At 37.4% G+C, this 25,842-nt stretch overlaps 1 long non-coding RNA gene across 1 annotated transcript; it reads left to right on the plus strand.

Annotated features, from left to right (window-relative positions):
• The first annotated feature begins 1,162 nt into the window (after positions 1 to 1,162).
• Positions 1,163 to 24,466, plus strand: LOC101693196. The gene is made up of 2 exons (XR_201107.3): positions 1,163 to 1,231; positions 24,342 to 24,466. It is a non-coding gene; the product is annotated as an uncharacterized LOC101693196 (long non-coding RNA).
• Positions 24,467 to 25,842: the final 1,376 nt, after the last annotated feature.

The following is a 25,842-nucleotide window of genomic DNA, read 5'->3' on the forward strand; positions in this document are numbered from 1 at the left end:
TGCTAGTCTCCACAATTACATATGCCAGTTCCTTGCACTAAATGCCTTACTGTTTATCTCCTACTAGTTCTGTTTCTCTGGTTGATTCCTGACTGATACAGTAGCTTCATGCTGGCTCTGTCTCTTAACCAAAGGCCAATGCTCCTGTCAAGTGACCAGCTCTATATGACTCTCTCTCCTTCCTGTTCTGCAACTGCTTCTGGGCTAAGGGTGGCAAGAGCCTGAATTACTGAGTCGTTACTACAAGTTTGCATACCCCACGTTTGTACATAATCCCTATGTAAGTCACTTGTCCCCAAATCAACCTATTTTGAGTGTGTTATTTCCTCTTGGGACCTAAGTGATACATCCATTAATAAGAACACTTAATTTAGAAAACCATCATCAAATGCACTAATTCTTTTTTTTTTTTTTTTTTTTTTTTTTTTAGATATTATTGAGTGCTTCTTAGGAGCTGGCCAAGTGCAAAGCTCAAGAAATATGACGATTAATAGAATAACATTGTCTGTGTCTTCATGAGATTATAGTTTGGAGGGGGAAGTAGACAGCTCAACAAATAACAATTGTTTTTGTAGGATATTCTACAGTAGGGAAAGGACAGTACACAATAAGAGTGCAGAGAAGGGGCTCCTAAGCCAATACTGAGTTGAGGCATCTGTGAAATCTTTATGCAGGAAGAGATAATCCAAGCTAGGCCTGAAGTCAGAAGAAAAAATGAGCCAAGCAAAGGGAGGTGTGGGGTAAATGGTACCTGTGTCTGGTGGGGAGAAGTGTTTCTGAAAAGGGAGTAACATGTGCAAAGGCCTAGAGTCCCAAGAGGGCATGGCTTCTTTAAGACTCCGAAGGTCACTGGGAATAAGAGGGGAGACAGTGCAGGTTGCAGAAGCAAGGGGCAGCCAGATCAGGAAGGACCTTGCTTTCAGGTTAAAAAAGGGTTTCAGGCCTGGGGATGCTGTAATCAGAAAGATCACTCCAAAGTGCAGAAAAAAATACTGAAGGGGTGAGACTAGAGTCCTAGTGATGCAGGCAAAAGAGAAAATGGTAGTTTTCGAGAGATGCTTAGTAAGTAGATTTTACTGATCTCAAGGAGAAATGGGATTTGGGCTCTGAGGGATGGGGAAGGTGAAGGAAAAAGAAGAGTAAAAATGTCCCTTCGTTTTCAGTGTTGGCTGGATGACTGATGGAACAGTGCCTGGGCTAGGAAACACAGGTGTCAGGAGAAGAGAATGAGGTGAGTTATGAACACGTTCAATTTGTGGAGCCTGTGAGTAATGTGGGGGGGGGTGTGGGATGAGGAGCAGGATGTACAGGCCTGAAGCCCGGAAGAGAGTTTTAGACAAGAAATAAAAATCTGAGATTCATTAGTAAGTAGATGATCATCAATCCTATGGGATTGACTGAGAAATCTTAGGGAAAGAATATAAAGTGAGAAAGAGTAGGGTCACAGACCAAAGCAAGGAATGCCATATTTGGATGGATCGTAAAGAAAGGATCTTACGAAGGAGTCTGAAAAGCAGGAGAGAGGGGAAAAAAAAATGAGAAGGGGAATCTTTTGAAATGTGAGAAGAAAGCATTTCAGGCAATTTTTGTATAAAAGAATAAGAAGGGTCTGGAAATTGCACTAGGGAATGAGGAAGACATCGCTCCCTCCTTCGAACCTGGACAGAGTGGGGGAAATGTGTAACTTCTATGTGAAAGACAGCAGAAGTATAGCCTCCTTATGGGAGAACTATGTCTTAATTGAGGCAAGGTGGTGCACATTCTGAGAAAAGAGAGTGTTCCTATATTACAGAAGGGATTTCTAGAAGATGTGGTTGGAGGTTTGGACAAAATGCCCTGAGAGGCATGAAGATGTGTTTGTAGGGTCCATTTCTCCTTCCACCACCGCAGTGTTCTTAACATACCAGCAAGACAAAAGCACCATCTCTCTGAATAATAATATCCAGACATATGGGTGATAGTCCACCAGACATGCAGGACTCCATGGTAGTGACCAATGGGGCCAATAAGTAAGAAGCAATATTTTGCAAAATAAAACAAATCTGGAATACATAGGTTTAGTTTGATAAGCTCCATAAGCTGCTGTATATATCAGTGATTCCCAAATAACAGAGAAGAAATGTTTCCTGATTTGAGGCAAAGTGACAAAAATGCAAATAATGTAATGAATTTTTCAATAATATTAATAATTATTATTTCAATTCAATAATGGCCAAATAGATTCAATTTTAATAACAGTTCTTTACCCTTAAGTTATATTATTCCTTCAATTTTTGGTTGTTAAAACTGGTTTTTTTTATGAAACGATGGTAATAATAAAAGACAATTTATCTAAATGATCTTTTTTGGTAAGATAAAAGAGTGGAAACCAATTAATTTTATTGGTTTTTGAAAACTCTAAATCTGGAAACTGTTCATTGGTTTCTACCCTTGAGAATATTTTTTTTCCAGTGTGATATAATTTATTCATACCAATTAAGAATTAGGAAGATGGGACTTAAATGTTACTTGACATGATAGTCTTTTTGTCAGCTGCCAAGTAGCATCCATAGCATTCCCTCTGGAACACAGTTTGGGGGAGCTAGTGGATGTATGAGAACTCTAAGAACAAAGGATTCTGCATTCACTTACACTTGGTAAGCCTTGCATACCAAATCTTTCTCCTGTGTTTTGTAATGTACATATCACATGAAAGACTAAGAAATCTTGGAGTCAAGAAATCAATTAAATTTTGTTTAATGGGTGAACAAACAAATTTGTTTGCTACACAACTAATTTTGTTGTCTGGCACATCTAATTAATGTCTCCTGGAATAATCTTCTGTGAAGACCAGTTCAAGAAGTGTTTGAATGGTTGCTCTTGAATAGTAATTAAAAATGTATCTCCATGCTATATATAGGAAATCCAATCAAAGCTGAAGCCTATTGAAGTACAATTTAATTTTTAAAAAATTATATCATACTGGGGCACCTGGATGGCTCAGTGGGTTAAAGTCTCTGCCTTCAGCTCAGGTCACGATCCCAGGGTCCTGCTCTCTGCTCAGCAGGGAACCTGCTTCCACCTCTCTCTCTATCTGCCTGCCTCTCTGCCTACTTGTGATCTCTGCCTGTCAAATAAATAAATAAAATTTTTAAAAAAATTATATCATACTGATTTTTACATACCTCTGTCTGTTGGCCATGCTCAAAAATAACAATAGCAAATATATATGTGGCATTTACCATGTTTTGGGCACTATTCTAAACACTTTCAGACGTGTTAACTCATTCATTCTTTGAAACTGCCTACAAGGTATTATAATTATCCCCATTTTATGAATGAAGTTACTAAGCCACAGAGGGATTATGTCGCTTGTCCAAAATCATGCAGTTTGGTCCAGAGCTCAAGCCTTTGGTCACTCTGCTGTGTTGCTTTCTCACAGGTTCCTTATAGCTGGCAGAGTCGCCAAAAGTGAATTCATGGCTGCATGGCTGGACTGGCCACCTATAAACTTGCCTAAAGAATGAATGGTGGGAGCACTTGGGTGGCTCAGTGGGTTAAAACCTCTGCCTTCAGCTCAGGTCATGATCGCAGGATTCTGAGATCGAGCCCCGCATCGGGCTCTCTGCTTAGCAGGGAGACTACTTCCTCTCTCTCTCTCTGCCTGCCTCTCTGACTACTTGTGATCTCTGTCCGTCAAATAGATAAATAAAATCTTAAAAAAAAAAAAAAAAAGAATGAATGGTGGATTGAGGTGCTCTGACACTATTCAGCAAGGGTTTACCTGATCAAGATTGACTGTTTCTCAAGCTTGGTCCCACCACAAGACATCATGAACTTTCCACAGACTTTGGAAATAATAAGGGCCCAGGGTAAATTCTCTTTGAAAGGAGTCACAAAGGTAGGGACTGACCACACTTCTAAGGAACCAGGGACTCAGGGAGAGAGCCTATCTCTAGTCTCTCTGGAAGAAGTTGGCCAGGATGGACTGATATCTTGGTCAGGATTTACTCTGGGAGAGGCTCTGGTTTCAAGGCTCTTGTCACAAAGGCTTCTGGGAAGTGGTTAGATTAGTGCTGGCTAGTGGCTGAGACTGGGGTATTGGGCAGAGCTGGTGTGAGGGAGGACAGAGGACTGCTGACACCTAATTGGGCCACCTCCCCAGTTCTCTGTTGAATTCTCAGACTGCAATTAACCTTTCATTTGAGAAAAATAACATTCTGCTTTTGTGCTTGTTAAGAAACCGCTCACATAAAACCAGTGACTCAGTTGTCCTCCCCTGAAACAATTATTTGCCACCAGTAAAGGTCTGTAAGCATTCAGTACTAATTTAAGTTCAAGATTGTTCTGCTCCCCTGTTTTGTGGCCAAATTATATTGGGAAAAACACTTCCAAATACCTCTGGATATCTTCAAAGTTCATCCTGTGTTTCAGTCATAATCAAGGTTTTTGTTTTGTTTTGTTTTTTAAGAATGCCAAAGCCAATCCCCTTGGGGTGGGAAGGGGCGACTAAAACATCGAATTTAAAGAAATTAAAGCAAGAACTAAAAGAAAGTTGGTAGAGAGGAGTTGAAATTAAAGTCATACCTTTGACTGGCAAACATAGTTTTAACAAAACCATATATAACACTGTTAATTACAAAAAAAAAAAACCCAACAACCAAAGGGAACTTACAAATATAAGTAGTAAATCTATTTGGCTAATTTGGGGGTATAACCAGACATAGGCGCTGAGAGAGCATACTTGTCTGTTCCTAAAACGTTAGCAGCCAAGTCCAAGGATGGAAGGCAAGAAAACGCTCTTCTATAAGGGGGTAGTTTCTTACTGTTTCCTGAAAGAAAACTTTTCATCCTGTTATCATATTTTTGCCCCTTTCCCACTAAACTTACAGAAAAAAATTCAATTTTTTCACAGGAGGAGATGGTCATCCTGAAAATCAAAGAGTAGGGTGCAGTTGAAATTGCTTGACAAATCATATTAAGATATAAGCACTTGGCTTATTTGGAGATGCAGCCAAATATTTGGGGGCCATTTGCTGATAAAATTGTATGTCAGAGAAATTCAAGCTTTTGAAAAGTCCCATGCTAGTATTATTTTGGGTTGCCAGTTTGTTTTTACTAGTAATTACACATTAAAATTCCACTTTGTTTCGCTTAACAGATGGCATGTGAGACCATAGGTGACAAAGACAGATTATCAAGGGAAGTGGTAGAAAATCCTTCTAAACTATTTGAAGAAAGGAAAGATTTTAAATCAGGAGTAATTAAACCCAGCAGGAACTAAAGTCAAGATGCCCAGACTACCTAGTAGAGTCATCATCTCTAGCCTTATAGTTAAGTGATTCCGTGGTTCAGCTTAGACTTTCATTCAGAAATGAGTCTATTGTTTGATAAAGCAAAATAGAACAGAAAGTTCTTAACTATTAGTGGATAAATTATGGTTGACGATTGATTATTTTCTTAACGAATTGTGTTCTTATATAAATGCAGAATAAAAATTGCCCATAAATGTCTCAAACCACATACCTATGTCTTATTCTCTGAATAGCTTTATAGCATATTTAGTGCCTTTTAGGTATTTATTTAATTCTGCTTCATTTTTAAATAAGGATATCTATATATAGATATAGATGTAGATATAGATAAGGATATCCATATATATACAATATTTTATATATATATGTATGTATGTATGTATGTATGTATATATATAGGCTCAATAGCATAACAAGATTTTATATGTGGAGAAAAAATGCCAAGAGGGCATTGCAGGCATTTTTTTTGTTCATTCTCCAAGACCTAGCTGGAAGGTCACCATCCCAGGAAGCTCTCTCTGCTTTACTGGGACAAAGTTAACTGTTCCCTTTTCTCTGCTCCCATAGCTCTTAGTCCAGACCTCCACCAGAGCACATAGCTATTACTTTAATGTAATTATTTGCTTCCATTTAAGCTCAGAAGCAGAGAACTTGCTTTACTCGTGATTCTGTGTCCACACCTGGCACTGTGTATGGCATACAGTAGGCACACCATCATTACCACTGACCCATGGTCTTTTCAATGGGAAGTAAAGGTAGAAACTACGGGAGGCTTGCAGATACAGCTATCCACACGCTGACATTGTCTGAGACTTCTTTTTTGCCTTTGAACTTGCCTGGTACCTCTGTCCAAAAGTCCACCCAACCTTGATTTTTTTAATTATTATTATTGTTAATTAATTAATTTGAGAGAGTGAGAGCAAGCAAGAGATCAAGTATGCGCGTGCACATCTAAGTGAGAGGAGATAGGGGAACAGGGGAAGGAGAGGGACAAGCAGAGTCTCACGTGGAACAAGAGCCCATCACAAGGGCTCCATCTCATTCAGGACCCTGAGATCACGACCTGAGTGGGAACCAAGGGTCAGATGCTTGACTGAGCTACCCAGGCACCCTGAAACCTTGATTTTTTAGGTATGAATCTTATTGAGTCTTCTAGTGTGCCTAAACTCTAGCGTGTCCAACACTTTGGTTGTTCTAAATTGTATAATACTGAGCTCAATTTGCAGTTAGGGCACTGTAGAAGAAAATTCAGTTCCCACCTACCCAACTCTAGGGCAGTGCCCCTTTAGCGTTATCTCATCTCACTCTCTGTATGGATATGACTGCTATCCGGTCTTTAATTTAACTTAATTTATTGTGTTTTAAAAAACAAACACTTTATTGAGATGTAATTTATATCTATATTCGACACCTCTTTAAAGTGTACAATTCAATGGTTTTCAGTATATTCATAGAATTGTGCAGCCAATACTACTAATTCCAGAACATTTTCATCATCCCCCCCAAAAATCTGAACCAATTGGTCACCAACCACCTACCCCCCTAGCCCTAGGCAATCACTAATTTCTTTTCTGTTTTTATAAATTTGCCTATTATGGACATTTCAGATAAATGGAATCATATAATACCTGGTCTTTTGTGTTGGGCTTCTTTCATACAGAGTTTTCAAAGGTCATCTGTGTTATACATGGATCATTACTTTATCCCTTTTTTTTTTAATAAATTTTTTATTTTTTTATAAACATATATTTTTATCCCCAGGGGTACAGGTCTGTGAATCACCAGGTTTACACACTTCACAGCACTCACCAAAGCACATACCCTCCCCAATGTCCATAATCCCACCCCCTTCTCCCAACCCCCCTCCCCTTTTTACTGCTGAATAATATTCCATTACTTCTATGTACCACATTTCATTTATCCATTCATTAGTCAATGGATATTTGGGTTGTTTTCACTTGTTAGTTGTTACGAATAGTGCTGCTATGAACATTCCTGTGTAAGTTTTTATGTGGACATATGTTTTCATTTCTCTTGAATGTATACCAAGGTGTGGAATGTTGGGTTACAGGGTAACTCTATGTTTAACATTTTGAGGAGCTGCTGATCTGTTTTTCTTTTCTTTTCTTCCCTTCCTTCCTTCCTTCTTTTCTTTCTTTCTTTCTCTCTCTCTCTCTCTCTCTCTCTTTCTTTCTTTCTTTCTTAAGATTTTACATTTTTTTTTTTTTTTTTTTTTTTAAAGATTTTATTTATTTATTTGACAGACAGAGATCACAAGTAGGCAGAGAAGCAGGCAGAGAGAGAGAGGAGGAAGCAGGCTCCCCGCCGAGCAGAGAGCCTGACGTGGGGCTCGATCCCAGGACCCTGAGATCATGACCTGAGCTGAAGGCAGCGGCTTAACCCACTGAGCCACCCAGGCGCCCTTAAGATTTTACATTCTTACATGTCGGAGGGAGAGAGCACAAGCAGGGGGAGCAGCAGGCAGATGGAGAACTGGTCTCCCCACTGAGCAAGGAGCCCGAAACGAGACTTCATTCCAGGACTCTGGGATCATGATCAGAGCTGAGGAAAATGCTTAACCCACTGAGTCACCCAGGCGTCCCTGCCATTCTGTTTTTAAAAATGGGTACACCATTTTAGACTGCCACTGGCAATTATGAGACTTCCAGTTTTCCCACATCCCCACAATAGTTGCTGTTGTCTGTCTTTTTGATTATAGCTAATCTAGTGTGTTGTAAAGTGGTATCTCATTGTGGTTTTGAGTTTTATTTATCATGGCTGATGATGTTGAACATTTTTTCATGTGCTTATGGGCCATTTGTATATAGTCTCTGGAGAAATATCTACTCAGATATTTTGCACATTTTAAAATTAAGTTATATTATTATTGAGTTGTAAGAGTTCTTTATATATTCTAGGTATAGTAAGTCCCTTAACAGGTATACAATTTGCAAATATTTTCTCTCATTTTGTGGGTTTTCTTTTCACTTTTGTTTGATGGTAACTTTTGCAACACAAAAGTTTTTCATTTTGATGTAATTCAACTTATCTATTTTTATTTTCTGTTATTGCTTGTGCTTTTGGTTTCAAACCTAAGAAACCACGGTCTTCTCTAAGGTCATGAAAATTTAGGCCTTTTTGATAAAGAATTTTATAGTTTTAGCCTTATATTTAGTTTTTAAAAATCTATTTTGAGTTAATTTTTTATACAATGTGAGGTAAAAGCCCAACTTTATTATTTTGCCTATGGATATCCAGTTGGCCCAGACCCATTTATTACAAACATTGTTCTTTCTCTCACTGAACTGTATTGACAATTAATTGACTGTGAATGCAAGGCTTTATTTCTGGACTCTAAATTCTATTCCGTTGATCTAAATGTCTGTCTTTATGCCAACATCATACTTATTTTATTATTGTAGCTTATAGTAAGTTTTAAAATTGGGAAGTGTGAGTCGTCCAACTTTGTTCTTCTATATCAAGATTACTTTTTATTTTTAACCTATTCTGGGTTGCTAGGATTTCCTTATGAATTTCAGGATCAGTTTTTTAATATCTGTAAAGAAGCCACTTGGGGTTTTGATAAAGATTGAATTGATTCTGTAAGTCAACTTGGGGGGTATTGCCAATGAACACAAGTGTGTCCATTGTATCTAATCCATGAAAAATACACATCTTTTTATTTGTTTACATTGTCTATTGTTTCATGATGTTTCGTAGTTTCCTCAATAGAAATTTTACATTTCCTTTGTTAAGTTTATTTCTAAGTGTTTTATTCTTTTGATGCTATAGTAGATGGAGCTGTATTTATTTATTTATTTATTTGACAGAGAGAGAGAGAGAGAGAGAGCAAGAGAGGGAACACAAGCAGGGGGAGTGGGAGAGGGAGACACAGGCTTCCTGCCAAGCAGAGAACCTGATGTGGGGCCTCTATCACAGGACCCTGGGATCATGACCTGAGTGCAAAGCAGACACTTAATGACTGAGCCACCAGGTGCCCCAGATAGTGCTGTTTTTTTTTTTTTTTTGTGATGCCTACAGCTTTGCTTTTTTTTTTTTTTTCCCTCCAACATTTCTTTGGCTGTTCAGGGTCTTTTGTGACTCCATTTTAGAATTGTTTGTTCTAGTTCTGTGAAAAATTGTATTCCATTAAATGTGCAGATCACTTTGGGTAGTATAGACATTTTAACAATATTTCTTCTTCCAACCTATGAGCGAGGAATGTCTTTCCATTTCTTTTTGTTGTCTTCAATTTCTGTCATCAGTGTTCTATAGTTTTTAGAGTACAGGTCCCCTCACCCCTTTGGTAGGTTTATTCCTAATAAGATACTATTATTTTTGGTGCAATTGTAAATGGGGTTGTTTTCTTAATTTCTCTTTCTGCTCCTTCATTTGATGTATAGAAATGCAACAGATTTCTGTACACTGATTTTGTATCCTGTGGCTTTACTGAATTCTTTTATCAGTTCTAGCAGTTTTTTGGTGGAGTCATTAGGATTTTCTACATTTGGTATGTGGTCATTACGCAAAAAGTGAAAGTTTTAATTCTTCCTTACCAATTTGGATGCCTTCTATTTATTTTGTTGTTTGATGCTGCATCTAGGACTTCCAGTACTATGCTGAATAAAAGTGATGACAGTGGACATCATTGTCTTGTTCCTGACCTTGGGAGAAAAGCTCTGTTTTGCCCCATTAAGGATAATACTAGTTGTGGGTTTTTCATATATGACCTTTATTATGTTGAGGTATGTTCCTTCTAAACCTACTTTGTTGAAAGTTTATCATGAATGGCTATTGCACTTCGTCAAATGTTTTTTCTCCACTATTTAAATGATCATAAGGTTCTTAACACTTTCTTTTATTAATGTGGTGTATCACGTTGATTGATTTGCAAATATTGAACCACTCTGGCAACCTAGGAATAAATCCTACTTGATCATGGTGAATGTTTATTTATTTATTTGAGGAGAACGAGCATGAGCCAGGGGAGGGGGGCAAAGGGAGAAGGAGAGAGACTCTCATGCAGACTCCTCACTGTGCGTTTGATCCCACTACCCTGAGATCATGACCTGAGCCAAAATCATGAGTCAGACGCTTAACAGACTAATCCACCCAGGAGCCCCATGAGTGGTTTTTTTTTTAAGATTTTATTTATTTATTTGACAGAGAGAGATCACAAGTAGGCAGAGAGGCAGGCGGGGGGCGTGGGGAGCAGGTTCCCTGCTGAGCAGAGCGCCAGATATGGGACTCGACCCCAGGACCCTGAGATCATGACCTAAGCCGAAGGCAGAGGCTTAACCCACTGAGCCACCCAGGTGCCCCGATTTTTTTTTTTAATGTATTGTTGAATTTATTTTGCTAGTACTTTGTTGAGGATTTTTGCAACTATGTTCATCAGGGGTATTGGCCTGTAGTTCTCTTTTTTTAGTCATGTCTTTATCTGGTTTTGGGTATCAAGGTAATGCCAGGCTCATAGAATGAATTTGGAAGTTTCCTTCCTTTACTACTTTTTGAAATAGTTTGAGAAGAATAGGTATTAACTCTGCTTTAAATGTTTGGTAGAATTTTCCTGTGAAACCATCTGGCCCTGGAATTTTGTTTGTTGGCAGTTTTTTTGATTACTGATTCAGTATCTTTACTGGTTATTAGTCTGTTCAAATTTTCTATTTTTTTCTGTTTCAGTTTTGGTAGTTAATATATTTCTAGGAATTTATCCATTTTTTCCAGGTTGTCCAATTAGTTGGCATATAGTTTTTCACAATATTCTCTTATAATTGTACTTCTGTGGTGTTGGTTATTATTTCTCCTCTCTCACTTGTGATTTTATTTTTTTGATCTTTTCTCTTTTTTTCTTGATAAGTCTGGTTAGAGATTTATCAATTTTAGTGATTTTTTTCAAAGAACCAGCTCCTGGTTTCATTGATCTGTTTTATTTTAAATTTTTTTTTTTTTTTTTTTTTTTTTTTTAGTTTTGATGTCATTTATTTCTGCTCTAATCCTTACTATTTCTTTCCTTTTGGTGGCTTTAGGTTTTGTTGTTCTTTTTCCAGCTCCTTTAGGAGTAAGATTAATTAATTTTTTTGAGATTTTTTTCCTCTTCTTAAAGTAGACCTGTATTCAATATATTTTCCTCTTAGAATCACTTTTGCTTTATCCCAAAGGTTTGGGACTGTTGTGTTTTCATTTTGATTGTTTCCACATAATTTTTTATTTCTTCTTTTATTTTCTGGCTAGCCCAATCCTTGTTCAGTAGCAGGTGATTAAACCTTCATGCATTTGTAATCCTTCCAGATTTTTTGTGTGTGACTGTATCCTAATTTCCTAGGGTTGATGATCAGAAAAGATGCATGGCATAACTTCGATCTTCTTAAATGTGTTAAGGTTTTTTTTTTTTTTTTTGTGGGCTAATATGTGATCTGTTCTGGAGAACATTTCATGTGTACTGGAAAAGAATGTGTATTCTGTTGTTTTAGGATGGATTGTTCTGAATATATCTGTTAAATCCATCTGGTTCAGTGTGTCATTCAAAGCCATTGTTTCAGTGTTGATTTTTTGTTTAATCTCTCCATTGATATAAGTGGGATGCTAAAGTCTCATACTATTATTATTATCAATTAGTTCCTTATGTTTGTTATTAACCCAACATAGGGTTAAAATTTAAAATATTTAAAATCTTGTTAGAGTGACTTAATTATTATTATATAGTGACTTTCTTTGTCTTTTGTTACAGTCTTTGTTTTAAAGTTTATTTTATCGAATATAAGTATTTTTACTCTGGCTTTCCTTTGTCATTTTCTTAATAAGTGTTCTCCATCCTCTCACGTTCAATCTGCAGGTGTCTTTAGGTCTAAAATGAGTGTCTTGTAGGAAGCACATAGATGGGTCTTTTTTTATCCATTCTGTCATGCTGTGTCTTTTGATTGAAGCATGTAGTCCATTTACATTCAAAGTAATTAACTGATAAGATACGTATTTATTGTCATTTTGTTATTTGTTTTGTTGTTGTTTCCAAAGATTTTCTCTGATCCCTTCTTATTTTTCTCTCTTTCATGGTTTGCTGATTTTCTTTAGTGATATATTTGGATTTCTTTCTCTTTATTCTTTGTATATATGGTTACCATTAAGTTGTATATAACCCCTCCTGCATATAGCAGTCTATATTAATTTGATGGTCATTGAGTTTGAACCCATTCTTTACTCCTCTCCTCCCCACATTATTAGGTTTATGTTTTTATATTTTACATCCCTTTATTTTGTGAGTACTTTGATTTTTTTTTTACAGTAACATTCATTTTTACTGCTTCTGTGTTTTCTACCTTTATATGGTCATTTTTTCTTATACAATTGCCAGGGTGATATATATTTGACTTAAAAGCCAAATTTGGCCTGTAGGTATATACGTTCTTGAAATTTAGGCCAAGAGTGTGCTCTCTAGACAGACATCACATTCAAACTTTTTATTCTGCATTTTTTACATTTATACATTTATGTTTATATATTTATATTCTGTGTATATCTTCTATTCTGCAGTTAAGCCGGGTATTTAAAGGCTTTGAAGATGGTAATGCTTGCAATAAACCAGCTTTCTTTTGGCATATTTATTTATCTCAATGGAGTAATTTCCTGGTCTCTGAACTTTGAAATCTTGCAGTCATTGTTGATAACTTTTGTAAAGTTTTTTTTACCCTTTAAAATCATCACCCTATGTATTTAACAGCACTGAACTGTACTTAAAAATGGTTAAGATCGTTAAAAAAAATCACCCAAATTAAATACAAATAGATTCTTATTGTATATGATTTAGACAATCAAAAGTACAAAAGCTCTGCAAGTCCTCCTTCACTTCTCTCTTGCAACCCTTCCCCTTTTACAGATAATTATTGTCACTAAATTGGAGTATGATTTTTTTGGTTCACTTAGAGACTTTTACACACACACACATGGCTATTAGTTTTTTACATAAAAAGTAGGCTGGGATAATATCATGGAGTTTCCTTAAAAAGTTAAAAACAGAGCTACTCTATGACCCAGCAATTGCACTACTGGGTATTTACCGCAAAGATACAAATATAGTGATCCAAAAGGACACCTGCACCCCAATGTTTATAGCAGCAATGTTCACAATAGCCAAACTAGTAGCCAAACTAGAAAGAGCCCAGATGTTCATTGACAGATGAATGGATAGAGAAGATATGGTATATATATATATATATATATATATATATATACACACACACACACACACACACACACACACACACAATGGAATACTATGCAGCCATCAAAAAATGAAATCTTGCCATTTGCAATGACATGGATGGAACTAGAGGGTATTATCTGAGTGAAATAAGTCAACCAGAAAAAGACAATTATCATATGATTTCACTCATAGGTGGAATTTAAGAAACAAAATGGAGGAGCATAGAGGAAGGAAGGGAAAGATAAAACATGATGAAATCAGAAAGGGAGAAAAACCATAAGAGATTCTTTTTTTAAATTTTATTTTATTCATTTATTTGGCAGACAGAGATTACAAGTAGACAGAGAGGCAGGCAGAGAGAGAGGAAGGGAATCAGGCTCCCTGCTGAGCAGAGAGCCCAATACGGAGCTCGATCCCAGGACTCTGGGATCATGACCTGAGCAGAGGTCTTAACCCACTGAGCCACCCAGGCGCCCCACCATAAGAGATTCTTGACCATAGGAAACAAACTGAGGGTTGCTGGAGGGGAGGGAAGTGGCTTGGATGGGGTAACTGGGTGATACGCATTAGGGAGGGCACAAGATGTAATGAGCACTGGGTGTTATATACAACAGAAGAATCACTGAACTTTACTTCTGACACTGATAATACACTGTATGTTAATTAATTGAATGTAAATAAAATAAAATAAAATGTAGGCTGGACAAATATATCCCTATCTTATTGACAATAGGAGCCTTTAGATGGAGAAAGTTCAGTAAAGGGGAATGAAGGAGAACTTTTCAGTTTTTAGCCATTACTGTCAATGTTGCATGAACAAGATTTGCATACATCTTTGTATAAAAGCTACATCAGCAAGACAGGAAACCGGGATGCTACAAATGAGAAGAATGGTAGACTATGTAAAAATACTATACTGTATCAGTCAGGGTTCAACCTGAGAAGCAGAGCCAATAAGGAAAATAAATAAATAAAAATATTAGGTAGATTGATAGATAGATTGATGTGATATTGGGGCTGATTAAGGAAGTCTGAAATGAGCAGGGCAGGTCCTCAGGAAGCAAGAATCATAGGTAGCTTGGAACTGTATCTTCTTTTGGAAAAAGCCTCTGTTCTATTTTTAAGGCTTTTCAGCTGATTGAATCAGGCTCACCCAGATTATTCAAGATAATGCACCTTACCTAAAGTCAACTGATTAGGGGTTTTATTTACATTTGCAAAATACCTTTACAGCAAAACCAAGATTAGCATTTGATCGAATAACTGGATACTATAGCCTAGCCAAGGTGACACATCAAAAATTAAAAATTTATGGATAGCAAAAGACACTATAAACAAAAAGACAACAGATAGGTAAATATATTTACAATATAGGTAATAAAAATATTAATATTCAAAATTTATTGAGTTCCCCCAAATCAAAAAGAAAGCCAGGGCGCAGCTGATAGAAATATGGGCAAAAGATATGAACAGGAAATTCATATATAAAATATGATAGTCTGATGGAAAAATGTAAGAAAATGCTTAAACTCACTAAGAATTAAGAAAATAAAATTATTTGAATTTTCAAAATTAAAAAAATAAAATTTTAAATTTCCCTGGTAATTTTGGCAAACATTTTTTTAAGATTATTTATTTATTTATTTATTTATTTTAGAGAGAGAGAGAGAGAGACAGAGTGTGTGTGTGGGGGGTATATGAGCAGTGGGAGAGGCAAAGGGAAAGAGAGAGAGAGAATCTCAAGCAGGCTCCACACTGAACATGCAGCCTGACAAGGGGTCTGATTTCATGACCCTGAGATCATGAGTCAAAATTAAGAGTCAGTTGCTTAACTAACTGAGACACCCAGGTGCCCCTTGGCAAATGTTTAAAAAGGTGGATAATATCTAAAGTTGGCAAAAATGCAGAAGAACGGGCATTCTCATTCATACACAATCCTCTGGTGAGAGTGTACATTCCTAAAGACTTTTTTTTTTTTTTTTTTGGATAAAGCCTTTAAAAAGGAAATGTAGCAGTACCTATGAAAATTTTAAATAAGTATAACTTTTACTTGGTGAACTATTGCCATGAATCAATTGCCTTATTCCTTCTGTTAATCACCGACTTCCAGTATTAGTCTTGTATGACTGATGAGCCCAGCTGAATTCTCTGATCCTTCTCTTTGTATCTGAGTTCAACTTACACACTACTGCTAGATAGATCTCCCTAATCCTCTTTTTTTCTCTTACACACACGTGCGTGCACACACACACACATACCACAGCATTGTTTGTAACAGCCTCAAGCTGGAAATGACCCAAATGTCTAACATAGCATGGATAAACAATTTGTGATATATTATGGAATATTTACAATAAAGAAAGTGAATGGACTATAGATTACAAACACTGACATGGATGATTCTCAAAAATATTCTTGGGCAAAAGAAGCAAAGATCAAAGAAAATACAGTATGATTCCATTTAGACAAAATTCAGGAAAAGCTAAATTAAAGTGTGTTATTTAGAGATGCATAGGTAGGTAGTAAAATCATAAAGAAAAATGAAATAAATGACAATTCCAGATGTCAGGGTAGAGATTTCCTTAGCTCAGTGAAGAAGGGAGTTTTGATTAGGGATGTGAATTCAGGAGACTTCTGGGATGCTGCTGATCTTGGACTTTTTGACTTTGATGAGGATAACATGTTAAGCTGAACATACATGCTTTATGCTTTGTCTCTATTATCATAATTTTTAAAAATGCCACTAGGGTACTTTCTGAGGAACTGGCAGTCTCCTATTTCTATTCTCCCCCGGCTTTACTGAGATATAACTAATGTGTAACACTGTATAGTTTAAAGTGTACAATGTGTTGATTCAATATACTTACACACTGCAAAATGATTACCACCATAGTATCATTGACCCTTGAACAACACAGGTTTAAACTTCATGGGTCCTCTTATATGTGGATGTTTTTTCAATACAGTACATTCCTATAATGTGTTTTCTCTAGCTTACTTTGTTGTAAGCATACACTATATAATACCTATAACATACAAAATAGGTGTTAATTGACTGTTACTGGTAAGGCTTCTGGTCAACAGCAGGTTAGTAGTAGTTAATGTTTGGGGGAGTCAAAAGTCATACTTGGATTTTTGGCTGTGCAGGGAGTGGGGGTTTGGGGAAAGGTAGTCAGTACCCGAAGCCCAGCATTGTTGGAGGGTCAACCCCAGCATTAGCCACTACCTCCAACCTGTCACCTGTAGTGGTTGCAACACATTTTGCCTTATCATTTTCTAAATTAAATTTACTTTTCTGTTTATTGTAATGACTTAAAAATTGTTAAAAATAAATTAGATGAAAAAGACCATTATGAATTACTTCCTGCCTACAGAATAAAGGTCAGACTTCTTCACTTTCAAATTCCTCCATATACTGGCTATCTCAGCCTTTGTAATCCTACTCCTACTCCTGTCTTCACTGGAAGCCAAAAAAACCCCCAAACAAAACCAAACCCAAAAAAAAAAGCCCCAACAGATACTAATTTTACCAAATTGCCTTTAAAAAAAAAAAAAAAAAAAAAAAAAAAAGACTTTTTCTCTTGTTCTTTATTTGAAAGTAAATGGGGGAGAATTTTGAATAGCTTACCACACATTTTTCTAAGATGAATCAGAGCAGGATGAAATGCCTGCTTGGTCTTTGGCTATAATGAAAATGTATCCACGGCACAATTTTCAGGAAGAGCACATTTCTCCCAAGTCATTATCTAGTTAGCATCACGTGTTCACATTATGACTTTCTTTTTAGCTTAAATAAGCTCAAAAACTTTGTCAAAGTGAGGGTATGTGATGTTAGATGTTCTGTTGTGCCCAACACAACACATGAGAAATACAAAATGACAAGATTGAGCCCAGAGTTCTCATGCACAGACTATCAGTTTTCACACTTAGTCATAGCCAACTTCACACACAGACGCCACTGAAAGAACCAGGGCCAAATGTTCCTGGAAAATGGGACTTCTGAGCCTCACAGACATTTGCTGCAAATACCTGAGCCTCATGCCTGGGTGGAGATCTCAGCAGGAAGACTGATGGGCAGCTTCCAGGGGAAAAACTGAGGGAGGGGCAGGATGTGGTCTTGGTGATTCATTAGTGGCCCCCCTTCACCACCCATCTGAGTCAGCATGCGGCCACATGGCCCCACATGGTGGCTCTTGAGCTGTCATACCAGACCTTCTATACTTGCCTTTATTAAAGCAGTTGGGTGATTTTGGAAGCCCAATTTACAGATGAGTACTTTTATTCTTTCTTTCTAAATCAGTCAAGCAAGAAATTGTTGAAGCTTTCTGATGGACATGATATGGTGGCGTGAAGTGCTGTGGGGTGTTTTTAGACTTGCTTGCCTCACCTGGTTCTTCAAATGGTAAAGTAATATCACATATCTGCAGGCAGCCTAACCTAGTAGATGAGAACTTGGGTGCTGGGGCCAAGCTCACCGGGTTCAAATCCCCGCTTGCCACCCTTGGATTTCTCATTTCAGAAGTGTGCACATATCATTCTTTTTTGCCCTTCAGCATGAATTGTGTGCCCTTAATGGGATCGGTGCAGTGGAAACTAAAAGTCATCCTCGTTGGTGCAACAGTGGCAGAGGTCCCAGAGAGTTCCGGCAGAGCAGCGGTGGTTCTGTTGATGGCCGTGTCTGGGTTCCTGACTGGCAGACTGGATCACATTGTCCCAGGCTGGGCATTAACTTTCTGTGACCTCATTTGGGACACTGTTCTTGATTGCAGAGGCCTCAACTCACCATGCTGGCAATTCTGGGAGTTACACAGTGACCTTTAAATGCTTAAACCAAACTTTTGGTTGTTTTTGGATGTAACTAAGGATAGGGCGCCTGGTGGGGGGATTCAGTGGGTTAAGCGTCTGCCTTAGACTCAAGTCATGAGCCCCAGGGTCCTGGGATGGAGTACCGCATCGGGCTCCCTGCTCAGCTGGGAGTCTGCTTCTCCCTCTTCCTTTCTCTCTCTCTCTCTCTCTCTGTCAAATGAATAAATAAAATCTTAAAAAAAAAATGTAAGTAAGGATATTTACTGATTCAATGACCTGAGGAGCATTTATTACATTTTTCTCAACCTATTTTTTCATCTGTGAAGTAGCTTAGTAATACCTCTCTCTTAGGGGTAATGGCAGACTTACGTATGCAAATATATGCATATCCAGCACTCAGTATGGTACTGGCCCGCAGTAAGAGTGCCTAAAATATTAGCTATTATTATTAATAATTTGTTGGGCATCAGAATGATAACGGAGTGTCTACAGTAAGAATGAATTTTAGTATGAGGAGGTTCTTGCCATTTACCTTGGAGCCAGGAATGACAGTTTGGAGTCTTAGAAATTGAAGATTATTACATGTTAGTTTCAAGATTCACATATGGTGACCCCATCTGAAGGGTTATATAGAAGAAATAATTCTCTTTATTGCAATGATAGGAACTAGGAATTTTTACGGCCCATGGCTTTAATTTATGTTTGGTTGATTTAGGTAACCATATATTTTTAGTTTTACTTATTTAAATGTAACATATCGACTGGAAAGGGCACAAATCTTAAGTTTGTAGCTTGATTATCATACAAAACAAATTACTGCTCAATACTAACATTACAAAGGTTTACTTTGTGCTCTCATCCTCCAAAGTTAACCACTACACAGATTTCTCTTGCCATAAATTGGATTTGCCTATTTTTGAACTTTAAACCGGATTATATAGTAGGTACACTTTTTGTTGCTAAATGTTACATTTTAAAAATTCAATCATGTTGCTACGCATACAAATAGTTTTCTTCACAGATGTACAGTATTGCATTATGCATATACTTTATTTATCCATTCCATTGTTAATCGACATTTGTGTGGCTTCTAGTTTGATTCTTTTTTTTTTTTTTAGAAGATTTTATTTAATTTGACAGAGAGAGAGAGAGAGAATAAGCAGGGGGAGTGGCAGGCAGAGGGAGAGGGAGAAGCAGACTCCCTGCCAAGCAGGGAGCTTGATGCCCCACTCCATCACAGGACACGGAAAACATGACCTGAGTCAAAGGCAGATGCTTAACTAACTGAGCCACCTAGATGCCTCTTGATTCTATTAAGAATAATGTACTAAGAATATTTTTGTTACTATGTTTTTGTGCTCATATGTAGGCATTTCTTTTGCATTTACTCCTAGGGGCTGAATTGCTGAGTTACAGAGTAGGTATATGCTTAACTTTACTGGCAACAAAATTCCCAAAGTAGTTTTGCCAATTTGCAGTCCCACAGCATTTTAAGAGTTTGTCGCAGTCTATATCCTCACTATTGTCAACCCATTAAAATTTAGCCATTCTGAGGTGTGATATCTTGTTTTGTTTTCAATTTGCCTTTTCCTGGTAACTAATGATGTTGAGCACCTTCTAATGGTCATTGGCCATTTGGATACTCTCTTGTGTAAGAAATGTATTCATATCTTTTATCCTTTCTTAAAAATAATTGAGTCGTCCATTTTTTCTTACTGATTTATAAGAGATATTTATATGGCCTAGAAATAGTTCTTTGTGTGATTTATCCATGTAAAATATCTTCTCCCACATTGCTTCTTGTCTTTTCATTCTCTTAATGGTGTCTTTTGATGAATAGAGGTTTTTTTTTTTTTTTTTAGAAGATTTTATTGACTCATTTGAGAGAGAATGGGTGAGTGAGTTGGGGAGGAGCAATGGGAGAACAAGCAGACTTTGTGTTCAGTGGGGCTCAATCTCATGCGGGTCGATCCCATGACCCCAAGATCATTACCCGAACCAAAATCAAGAGTCAGATGCCCAACTGACTGAGCCACCTAGGCATCCCATGATGAACAGAGGTTTTAAATTGTAATGAGTCTGAATGATCAATCTTTCCTATTATGTTTAGTGCTTTTTTTTTTTTAAAGAGTCTTAATTTTTTGAAATTATTTTTTTAAGTAATCACTATACTCACTTTGGGGCTTGAACTTGCAACCCTAAGATCAAGAGTTGCATGCTCTACCAACTGAGCTAACCAGGCACCCCCAAGAGACTTTATTTTTAAAAAGAAGTTTCAGGTTTACAGAAACATGAGCAGAAAGAACAGAGATTCCCATATATTTCTCTCCCCTCCCCAGATTCCCCTATTACTAACATCATGCATTGGTGTGGTTCATTTGTTACAACTGATAAACCAATATTAATACATTACCATTAACTAAAGTCCATAGTTTACATAAGGGCTCATCACTGTGAAAAAGTGTGAACACTTTGTGAAAGTGTTGTACACTTTCTTTTTGGCTCTGACAAATGCATAATGTTATTTATCAACTGTTACAGTGCCACATAGAATTTTCACTGCCCTAAAATTCCCCTGTGCTCCACCTCTTCATTCTTTCCCAGCTCCTGACAACTGCTGATCATTTTACTGTCTCCACAGTTTTGCCTTTTCCAGAATGTTATATTGGTGGAATCATATGGTGTGTAGTCTTTTCAGACTTACTTCTTTCACTCAGTGATATGCACTGAAGGTTCTTCCATGTCTCTTCATTTCTTTTTAGCACTCAATAGTATTCCATTGACTGGGCGTACTGTAGTGTATTTAACCATTCACCTACTGAAAGACAACTTGGTGGCTTCCAAGTTTTGGCAGTTATGAACAAAGTTTCTGTGAACATTTGTGTATAGGTTTTTGTGTAGTCATAAGTTTTCAATTCTTTTGTGATAGCTGGATCATATTCCAAGAGTATACTTAGTTTTGCATGAAATCACTAGATTGTTTTCTGTACTATTTTGTATTCCCACCAGCAAAGATAGAGAGTTCCTGTTGCTCCATATCTTTGCCAGCATTTGGTATCATCCATATTCTGAATATTGACCATTCTAATTGTTGTGTGGAAGCTCATTGCTATTTTAATTTGCATCTTCTTGATGACACATGCTGTGGAACATCTTCTCATATGTTCATTGTTCAGCCATATATATTCTTTGGCAAGGTGTCTGTTAGGATCTTTGGCTCATTGTTTGTTTGAGAGAGAGGGAGAGAGCATGTGCATGTGTGAGTGAGAGCCCAGCACGGGGCTCCATCTCACAATCCTGAGATCACGCTTTGAGCTGAAACCATGAGGTGGACACTTAACTGACTGAACCACTCAGGTACCCTTAGCTCTTTTTAAAATTAGGTTGTTTGTTTTCTTATTGTTGACTTTTTTTTTTAAGATTTTATTTATTTATTTGACAGATAGAGATCACAAGTAGACAGAGAGGCAGGCAGAGAGAGAGAGAGAGGAGGAACCAGGCTCCCCGCCGAGCAGAAAGTCCGATGTGGGGCTCGATCCAAGGACCCTGGGATCATGACCTGAGCTGAAGGCAGAGGCTTTAATCCACTGAGCCACCCAGGCGCCCCTATTGTCGACTTTTAAGAGGTTTTTTTGGTTTTGGGTTTTGTTTTGTTTTGATAACAGTTCTTTATCAGTTGTGTGTTTTGCAAATATTTTCTTCCAGTCTGTGGCTGGTTTTCTCATTCTCTTGATATTGTCCCTCACAGAGCAGAAGTTTTTAAATTTAATGAAGTCTGCATTAACCATGATTTTTTTCATGGGTAATGACTCTGTAAAAAGCCAAAGACATACCCAAGGTCATGTAGGTTTTCTCCTATGGCCTCTTCTAGGAATTTTATAGTTTTTGTTCTATATTTAGCTCTGTGATTCATTTTCTGTTGATTTTTGTAAAGAGTATAAGGTCTATGTCTAGATTTACTCTTCTTGTATATGGATGTCCACTGTTCCAGCACCATTTGTTGAAGAGACTGTCTTTTCTCTATTGTATTGCCTTTGCTCCCTTGTCAAAGATCAGTTAACTTCATTTATTGGAGTTATTTCCAAGCTCTCTGTTATCTTCCACTGACTTATATTTCTTATTTCATCAATACCACTGTCTGGTAATACCATTGTCTGGACTGCTAAGTCACATTCTTATGGATGCCTAGACATCCCCAGTGTGGAAAATCAAGCTCATTATATAGAGGATGGAATTATGGCTCAGTATCTATTTGGGCTTATTGTCCATGGATCCAGAACTAGTTTATTTGTGACCAGCTTAAAATGTACTAGTCTGTCTCTTTCAGTGGCAAGAGATAGAAACCCAACTCAAACTTAAAGAAAGAAATGTTTTAGCTCACAGGAACTAGGAAGAACTGAGTGGAACTGGCATCACATACATTCCAAATATCTGTCTCTTTCTGCTCACCTTCTTATTTAGAGGATTTTTAATAAGAAGAAAAAATAAGGGGCACCTGGGTGACTCAGTGGGTTAAAGCCTCTGCCTCCAGCTCAGGTCATGATCTCAGGGTCCTGGGATCGAGCTCCACATCGGGCTCGCTCAGTAGGGAGCCTGCACCCACCACCCCCTGCCTGTCTCTCTGCCTACTTGTGATCTCTGTCAAGTAAATAAATAAAATCTTTAAAAAAAAGAAAAATTAAAAACCAAAAAACCTACTTCTTACTGGCTTAAAGAATAATTTCTTCATTTCCTTCAAGTGTTTGTTCAAATCTCACTTCCTCAGTGAGGCTGACCAACCTTCACTTTATTCAACACCTGTCTCCTTTTTACCGTGCTTGACTTATACACTTTATCCACTTACTACTTCTTAACATACTGTATTATTTCTTTATTTATGTTTTTAGTTTATTATCTCTCTTGGCTAGAATGTTAGTTCCACAAGGGTAGGGTCCTTATGTATTTTGTTCACTGAGAAATTCAAGCTCCTAGAACAGGGCACTGACAGCACCCCACAGGGTAGGTGCTCAACAAATATTGCTGAGTAAATGAAAGGGAATTTATTTTCTCATATAAGATGAAATCCTGAGTTGGATAGTTTCATCCCATTTATGTCTTTTTTTTCTCTAATCAATGAGGAACCCTATACTGATTTTTTAAAGACCACGCTTGCATATATAACAACAGAAATCAGAACAGATGCATAAAATAAATGCAACCCTCACAGGCACAGTCTTAATATAATTACTCAGTTGCAACAATGTTAATTTTGTTAATGTAAATTTATTAATGTTAAGAAGACATTTCTGGGTATAGCTAAATATAATAATTTGGACACAGCTTTTGAAAAGTTTAATAGCTGGAAATTGTTTTTTAAAATACACATTATTTATTTTAATAAAATTTCTTAGGAAAAAAATGAGGAACTCTGTCATGAGGATGACTAAAGGAAAAGGGCTGAATATATTAAAGTGAGATAAAGTATTTTTAAAAACTGTGAAATGTATTTAAAAATATAGAATTTCCATAAGGCATAATACGGCCAAAAGCACAAGAAAGACAACTAACACATTTTTTTGATGAGATCAACTGAATGCATATTTTATTTAACGTAGGTCAAATGAATTAAGAAAACTCCCTTTTGCTAAAATAGAAAATAAGATAGCGGCAAGGGATCTGCTGAGCTCTTTTAATATTAACTGCTTTGAAAAACTAAAGAATAATGTGAAAATGTTAACAAACAGACTGCATCGGTTGCAATATCGCTCCACCTATGTGAAAGGCTCATGCTTATAAAATCTGAAGAGAAAATAACTACAAATCACCCTGTTAATCCAGTGGGCATTTATAGCTGAATTAAGTTTGTCCTTGTTAAAGAAATTATCTCCGTTTTTTCCCCACTCAGGAATGCATGTAAAACAGTTCCTGTCTCCATGTATGCCTAAGGCAAAAAGTTCAGCGCTCAGTTACCTGCTGTGTGAAGTCTCCTATTTTGCAGGGAGCAAGTGAAATAGCATTTTAATCGGGAGTCTTGACCCATGCTCTTCTTTCTCCCTTAACAGCTCTGCAAGCTATTTGGCATATGAAGGTCCTGACCTGAGAAAACCATCTTGGATAACCACGCAAGGAGAGGGAAAAATGCAACACCTAGGAGATTTCAGTAAACAGTAGAATCATGCCAACCTAATCTGTGTTAAAATGCTTGGAATGTGGGAGCCGCCGATGATGCCTGTTGTCTGTGTGTCTGACTGAATCCTTTCTTTTCTCAGAGCAGCAAAGCCAAGCCTGGGAACCAGGCCAAATGCCTGCCACTTACCTTAAATTGATCAGCCACTTTGAGATTAAAACCCCTGAAAGCTGCCACACCGTGAAAACAAGGCCTCCTTCACATTAAAGGCAAATGGCGACTTTGGGTTTGCTGTGATCTTTTTTCCATTTTATCCAGTTTTTCACTGCGCACACTTTTTTTTTTCTCTTTTCCATTTATGCTCCAATGTAGAAGCCAATAGTTACAGCATCTTGGCCAGGCATTCATTAAGGTTTATAAGAATAAAATTTATGGTTATTTAGGAGCCGGTACAAAGACAGACTGTTGCTGGAAAAAGTAAAAGAAATACAGGTGGGAAATATAAGTCTCAACAAAGGCCCATACTATAGAGGAGGGTGCTGGGCGCTCAGATCTTGGAGGAGAATTAGACTGTATTTTAAACCAGCTTCTCCTCTGTTCTGAGTCGTCCCCATTTTATGGTTCTGTAGATGATTAAAACAAGTATAGCGGTCATTCCAAGAGATTCTTCTGTCATGTGTCAGGGTTCCCACCGACGGGAGTGGGCAGCCATAGAGATGAATAGATGTGTGTCAGTCTGGGTGGTAGCCTGTCAGCTTGGCTCATGGGAGCACATTTAAAAAAAAAAAAAAAAAATATATATATATATATATATATATATGATGGATCAGAAGAAGGGCTCTGTCGTGAAGAGATGAATTAGGTTATCATCTCAGTGGACCTTACATAATGGCAGGCCCTGTATTTCCAAAAATGTAGGGTGTGGACAAAACACACCCATAAGCTCTGAATTCAGGTAATAATGTGGAATTCCTGCACAGGCTGCAAGTCTATATTCTCCCTTGAGAAATACTGCTAATGATTCTTTTTTTTTTTTTTTTTAAATACTCCGCTTTCCTGCAGTAGGGGAGTAAGAAGGCTCCTTGTCCTGTCATTTGCAATATTCATGAAGCGGGCATTTTAAGCATGTATTTTAGTTTCTACTCATTGTTTTCCAAGAAGTACCTAGGAAGACTGGTGTTTCATGAAGCCTCAGTGTTTCATGATGTAAACATTTTCCAAAACACCACCGGTTTTAGCTGTGCCAGTAACTCGCCGTATGACTTAGGGCAAGTTAAGTAAGTGCCCAGCCACCCATCTCCTATTATTAAATGGGAATATTACTACCACCACCACCACCAGGCTTTCTCTTGCCAGGTACAATGCAACAAAGTATTTGCTTCCACTTCGCAGGCCTTGTACACACAAGAATGTTTCCCCTTTCCTCTCAGTGAAAT

The sequence above is a fragment of the Mustela putorius genome, unplaced genomic scaffold (genome assembly GCF_011764305.1).
Source record: "Mustela putorius furo isolate JIRA1106 unplaced genomic scaffold, ASM1176430v1.1 tig00003845_pilon_pilon_pilon, whole genome shotgun sequence".
Taxonomy (NCBI): Eukaryota; Metazoa; Chordata; class Mammalia; order Carnivora; family Mustelidae; genus Mustela; species Mustela putorius.